Here is a 7,478-nt window from a genome sequence, read left to right as displayed (position 1 = left end):
CTGCGAGCTGGAGATGTGGTTCATACCTTACCTCCTCAGTGACCTTCCCTGTTGTGTGCTGTGTTCCTTGGAGGTTGCTTTGTAGTAGTCAATATTCACTTTTAATTTCAATTTATTTTTATTTATGTGCGTCTGTGTGCACCTGCTTGTCTGTATGTATATCACATGCATGTGATATGGGTGCTCCAAAATGAACCCTGACTGTCTGAAAGAAAACAAGTGCTCTCAACCATCTCTCCAGCCCCCAAATATTCACTTTTATCATTGAATATATTATTAAGTGTTTAAAGTTGCTAAATTAAAAAATGACGCATGCCTGTAATGCCAGCACGTAGGAAACGGAAGCAGGAGGATTAGAAGTTCCAAGCGACACACTGAGGACCAAATTCAATTTAACACAGAAAAGCTAATGCGTAGTCTTGCAGTGTTAAATGAACTAGATGTTTGATGTTTATAGTGTAACCAACAAATGCGTTTGAGAGCTCCCGACCCAACTCAAGTTCTTAGACAAGAACTACTCAACATTCCCACCATGGAAATTCTTTCGGACAACGTTAACTAGGTTAACATGGGTGACTGAGGCAAAAAGCAGACATTTTTGACTTGGGAGAACAGAAATCTGCAGAGATTTGCCATATTCCAGTGTTTGAAGGTCTTAGAGAAAGACGGTTTGTATGAGTCCTCTGCTAGTAAATGAAACAGAGCAGGGCAGGACTCACTCCTTGCAGAAGCTGGTGACGTTTTCCTTTCCTTCCTACCTTGTTTCTTTTGAGACAAGATCTCACTATGTAGCTGGGGCTGGCCCTGAACTCCTGCTTCTCTCTCATCAGCCTCCCCAGGGCTACAGTTCAAGGCATGTGCCACCACCGCACCCGGTGAAGATTTAAATACTTTTCAGCCATTTCGTTCTGCATCTATTAAGTGTACAAAGATGGTTTCATGAAGACACCTTCACACTTTGTGATGCACACCTACTTCTTCATCGCCTTTTCTGCCACTTTCCCTTCCCCCATAAAATTGTTTCTTGTAGCTGAATAAAACCCTGTGTATGTAGTTACCACTTTCTTTAGTGATGCATGTTGATGAATACCTGTGGATTCCATAACTTGGTTACTGTGAAGGGTGCGGCAACAGAGCTGGGTACGTGGGACTCTGTTCTATGCTCAGTTGGATTCCTTCAGGCATCTGTTAGATTTAGGAGAGCAGAAAGACAAAGGAGTTTGGAGTTTAGAAATTAGAGTCAGAGCCAGACCTGCAACAGACAATGAATATGCTCCTTTAGTAAGGAGTCACAGCAAAGGGCAGGAGCCTTGCTGTGGTAATCAGGCATCTGTAACTAAGACACTGGACATTTTGACTTATATATTTGGAGTTTAGAAATTAGAGTCAGAGCCAGACCTGCAACAGACAATGAATGTGCTCCTTTAGTAAGGAGTCACAGCAAAGGGCAGGAGCCTTGCTATGGTAATCAGGCATCTGTAACTAAGACACTGGACATTTTGACTTATACTTTGAATTTTACTAAGCACAGCTACAGGAATTTAACCAGTGCCAGGGTCGGGTGTCCTTGGGTCACTGAAGGTCCTCTTCCTAAGATCATTTTCTCAGGCAGGGCAGGTGAATTATCTATAGCATTAAACAGCCTCGTTCAGTCCTGGGAGTGACCAGTTGATATGGCTTGACCAAGGCCAGCCTGCCAATTTAGGGCCAGTTGGCCACTTTATGGGATTTATTACTTTATGGCTTCCCTTAATGAAGCTTATGGCTCTCCTGCAATTCACACATTCTATCAATATGCCCCAAAATGGTGTAGCTCTAGTGCCTGACAGTTTCAATTTTAGTTTCTTGAGGAAACTCCATAAGGGTTTTCATAGAGGTAGTACTGATTCACATGCCCATCAACCATGTAACAGGGTCTTTTTTCCTCCCAACATCTTAGCCAGCACTTGTTGTTGTTTGTTTTCTTGATAATAGTCACACTGACCAGTTTTTCATATTTTCATTGGCCACCTGAACTGCTGTCTTTGTGAACTGTCTCTTCAATTCACTTGGCCTTTTATTGCTTGCATTATTTGGGGGTGTTTTGGTGTTGAATTTTTTGAGTCCTTTATGTATTGTGGATGTCAATCACCCATCACATGAAGAGTTGGCAAAGATTCTCTCCAATTCTATGTATCTTCACTCTGGCGTTTGGTTTGCTATTCAGACGCTTTCTGCTGTGATGCAATCCCATTTGTTAATTCTTGCTATTATTTCCTGAGCTATTAGAGTCCTATGCAGAAAGTTGTTGCTTATGCCCATATCTTAAAGTGTTTTCTCTGTTTTCCTCTGTCAAAGTTTCAGGTCTCACATTAAGGTCTTTGATGCATTTTGAAATGCAAGGCGAGAGATAGGGATCTAGTTTCATTTTTCTACCTGCGAATATCCGGTTTACCCAGCACCATCTGTTGAAGAGATTGTCCTTCCTACATACAGGTTTGTACCTTTGTCGGAAGTCAGGTGGCTCTAGCTTTGTGGGTTCATTTCTGGGTTCTCTGTTCTACCCCCTTAGTCTAAGTGTCTGATTTTGCATCAAAATCCATCTTATTGTTGCTTTGTCCCTGTAGCATAAGTTGAAATTAGCTGCTGTGGTAACTCCAGACTTGCTCTTTTTGCTCAGGGTTGTGTTGGTGGTTTGGACTCTGTGCTTCCATATGGATCTTAGGATCGTACTTTTGGTTTCTGCAAAGACTGTCACTGGCATTTTGATGAGCATGGGGTCTGTAGATCACTTTCAGGAATGGAGGCGTTTTTGCTGGATTAATTCTGCACGAACATGAGAGGTCTTTCTGTTTTCTACTTTGTTCTTTAACATCTTTCTTCAGTGTGTACAGTTTCATCGTAGAAGTGTTTTTTGTTTTTTAAACTTATTGAGAAAGAAATTGTTTCCTAATGTCTTTTTCTCCACATTTGTCAGGCGTAGAGAAAAGTTACTTTTTTTTTTTTTTTTTTTTTTTTTTAAAGGAAGGGTGGTTTAGTTTGGCTTATGGTTTCAGGGAATAGAGCCCATCATGGTGGGGGAGGTGTGTCATGTGGCAGCAACAGGAAGATGGCTGATCACCTTTTTCATCCACACACAGAAAGCAAAGCGAGGACACAAGAAGTGGGGTGGGACTATAAACTCTCAAAGCCTGACCCCAAAGATGTGCTCCCTTCACCTCCTGAAGGTTCAATAAACTGTCCCTAAACAGCACCATCAACTGGGGACTAAGTGTTAAAATACATGAGCTTGTGGAGGCCATTTCTCACTCAAACCCCCACCAAGATGGTTTGGGAATGCAGACGGTCCCATGGTTGCTTTCTTTCTACTTTATACAAAGCCACTGATTTTCATGTGTTGATTTTCTATTCTGCCACTTTGTTGAATGTTTTATTTTAAAATCAGGTCTAAATATGTTCTCATGGCATCCTGAGGACCTTTAAAGCATGGGATCATAACGTTTGCAAATAAAGATAATCTGACTTCTCTCCTATTTCTATGGCTTTTATTTTTCTTTCTTATCTGATTGCTCTGGTGAAGAATTCAAGAATTATATTCTAGAAGACAGATCATCCTTGGTCTTGGTCTTGATTTTGAAGGAAATAATTTCAGTTTTCCATGTTCAGTGTAATGCTGGCTGTAGGTTTAGCATATAAAGCCTTGTTACATTAGGATGATCCTACCAAAATTAGTCTTAGTTTCTTCAGGGATTTTAACTGCAGCATTACCATGCCACATTGAAGCTGATACTGAATAAAACAGCCTGACTCTTAATTTTAGTTCTTAAGAGTGGGCTTGAACTTGGAGGATACCTGTTTCCCCAGATGTCTCTTGGGACTGTTCTGTGGAGTCAGGCCTAACCCATACTTTTATTCAAAATTGTTTCTCCAGCATCAGTTTTGAGGAACTACAAAGTCTAATCAGAAGTCTTGCCCCTCCATTTCTAGGCCTAAAACATCTCATTCACACAAGCTCAAGCAATTCTTCTCAGTTGTCATTGTTTTCAATGAAGATATATGCTGTCTTTTGGTGCTTTGATAAGTCAGTTCTCAAGCATACCTACATTCATTCACTATCTTGGGGTAGAGTAGCAAATTGAGGTTTGTAGGAATCAAGGTCAGGCACCCAGATCACAAGAGCGCATCAGTGAGTTTGCCAAGGCTAATTAAAAGTCATTAGTCCAGGGCTGGAGAGATGGCCTAGCAGTTAAGAGCACCGGCTGCTCTTGCAGAGGACCTGGGTTCAATTCCCAGCACCCACATGGTAGCTAACAGCCACCTGTAACTCCAGTTCCAGGGGATCCGACTCCCTCTTCTGACCTCTGCGTGCATTGTATAACATGGGTGCACTCACATACATGCAGGCAAAACACTCATACACATAAAATAAAAATAATAAACAATTTTTAAAAAAAAGTCATTAGTCCAGATTATGTCCATTTTACAAGTCATTCCTACATTTTATCATGAAGCATTGTTGAATATTCTCAAGTTATTATTCTGTAGCTACTGAAATGATCCTGTGATGTCTTTGATTTTATTTATGTACACTTTTGCATTTATTGATTTTGTGTATGTTAAACCACCATCACATCCGTGGAATGAAACGAATTTGATCACAGTGTATGATTTTTAAAATTTTGTTGTTGAATTCTGTTTATAAGGATTTTATCATATTGCTTATTTGTCTAACAGAGGAATTAACTGACTTTTTCTTTATTTTTTAAAAAAGATTTTTTTGTGTATGTACGCCACCTGTCTGTCAGAACCTGCAGAGGCCATCAGAAGGCTTAGGTCCTCTACATCTGAGGTTACAGGCAGTTGTGAGCTCCTGGATGTGGGTTCTGGGAACTAAACTTAGGTCCTCTGGAAGAGCAGTACAGACTCTTAACAGATGAGTGCCTATTCCAGCCTTCTTTTATTTTTTTTAAAGATATTTTAAGTTATGTGCATTTGAGTATGTCTGTGGAGGGGTTTGTACACAAGAATGCAGGTGCCTGTGGAGGCCAGAAAGGGGCATCAGATTCCTCTGCAGCTGGAGTTACAGGCAGTTAGGAACAACCTGAAGTAGGTGCTGGAAGTTGGACTCAGTCTTCTGAAGTAGGTGCTGGAAGTTGAACTCAGTCTTCTGGAACGGCAGTATGGGCTCTTAACAGCTGAGCCAGCTCTCCAGCCCTGACTGATGGCTTCTTTTATTGTCATTATCTTTATGTGATCTTCTTACCAAGGTAACACTGGCATTGTAGAATGGGTTTGGAAGCACTCTTTCCTTTATTTTTTATTTTTATTATTTTTTGAGTATATTGCCTGTATGTGTGTAAGTGTACCTGTCTGGTGCAGTACCTGAAGAGGTCAGAGAAGGGCGTTTGATTCCCTTGGAACTAGAATTATGGATGGTTGTTAGCTGCCATGTGGATTCTGGGAATCGAACCTGGGTCCTCTGCAAGAACAGTCAGTGCTCTTGATCACTGAGCCATCTCACCAATCCCCCTGATTTCCTTTTCAAAATCTATGAAAGACATTTAAACCAATCACAGCAACAGCAATGATGACTGAGCTATGTTTCTGAGGAAACTATGCATGTTATTGCATATTATTTGTGCATTATATTAAATATTCTTCAAAACTGCCTTATGAGGCAGATACTGGCATTATCCTCAGTTGCCCAAAGGTCAGGATATGCAAACCTAGAGAAATTTAATAGCAGAATTATAGGGGCTTTTCCTTATGTCAGCTTGGCTAGGGCTGAACGACATTTTGGATTTCTCTTCTTCGTGATTCCAAGTCAGATGGGCCACAAAAGAGACTAAGAGGCACGAAGGGCGAACAGACCAGGCCTACCCCACACCTGGTCAGTATGCTTTCTATTGTGAGGCAGCAGCTGGGCCTGCTGGACCTCCATCTTCTTCAGCCTCTCTGACTCATGACCATGACCTTGGCTGTCAAAAGCGATCCATCATCATGAATCAGAGGCAAGAGTGTCCAATATGGGTGTCAGCCTGCTCTCAGGAGCTCCAGTTCATGCATGTTTTATGGAGGGTACCTAGTCAGCTCCCACAGTCACATACACCAGGTCAAGTCCTAGCCACAAATTCTTATCTACATGCATATGTGCTATTCATGTAAGATACATGTATGCATGGACTACCTTTATTCATTCTTCTTCTCTAATGGAATCCTGTCTGAGAAGTTACTCAAAGACACACAGCAAACAAAGAAAAACACCAAGATTTAAAAAAAAAAAAGAACTGCATCTTAGAACTTGGTAGCATACCATCAACTGTGCCTGTGATCCTCATTCAGCACCACCTAGAGCCACTGGCTGATGGAAATTTGGGGATCTGAGAGGTTGATGAAGCTAGTCTGTGGTTTCGGTTAGTCTAGAACTCTCCTCTTAGGCCTCGCAGTAATGCAGGGATTAGGAGTCAGATACTCATAAGCGAAAGCAGCATCCAGTCTAGTTGATCTAGGCTGAGCTAGCTTACAAAGCCAGGTGCCCTGCTGCTGGGTCTCCTGCTGCAGATGCGACCACTTGCTCAGGGTGTGCACAATTCCAGTCCATTTCTAAGAGCACAGGAACTCACCCACCTCACCTTTATAGTGGCCTCCAGAGGCGGTAGCAACATAAACAGCACACGTTTTTGTCACAGAAATAGGTATTGGGTGTTTGAGACGTAAACTTGGTAAAGGCAAGGAGTCAGGAATGTGGGGAGATTCTGGTTTCTTGCTCTGACAGAGTCCATGTGAACCCAAGTTGTACACTGGCTCCACTTTGGAGAACAGCAGGCTTAAGTGTCTAGCACACAGTAGCAGGAAAGATCGTCCAACCTCATCTTTTCTCCTTGACCATCAGTGTTCACTGTCCTGGGGCCAGTGATGGTCTGGCTTCCTAGAAACACATGGGTGTTTGATTCCTGAACAGGGAATATTCAGGAAGGCATCGTATGATGTTTATAGTCTTTAAAGCACAGTGTGGAGGAGCCTCACGCAAAGCCCTCCACAGCCCCCTGTGTCTTTTCCTCTTGGTTGAATCACTCCCCTGCAGACACTGGCATCCATCAATACCTACTCTTCTCTTCAGGGCATAGGCTTAGACACTTCTAGCTTCTCTTGCAGTTAGAGAAGCTCCATGACTTTGTTCGGGCTCACAGAAGGTGGGTAGGGGTGAGATCGGCACTTCTAGGCCTGGCACACAGTTTTCAATACACAGATTTTTCTCTTCTTTCCATTGGTTGGGGTGGCATTCAGCACCTGTTGGAATGAACCTGACCCCCTGAGGCACATCACCTCCAATCCTATGCAAGGCCAAGAGCTAAGATTTTAGAGTTTATGATTTTGGAGTATCAGAGAACCATCCTTCCTTGAAGAATGTTTCCACTCAAATTGTCATCCCCGACCCTGTGTTTTGAGTGCAACCCAGTCTCGTGTTTCCAAGGTGATTTGCCAAACATGCATCTGAT

The sequence above is a fragment of the Nannospalax galili genome, unplaced genomic scaffold, assembly GCF_000622305.1.
Source record: "Nannospalax galili isolate Female #2095 unplaced genomic scaffold, S.galili_v1.0 scaffold310, whole genome shotgun sequence".
Classification (NCBI taxonomy): Eukaryota; Metazoa; Chordata; class Mammalia; order Rodentia; family Spalacidae; genus Nannospalax; species Nannospalax galili.
This window is presented reverse-complemented; position numbering follows the sequence as displayed.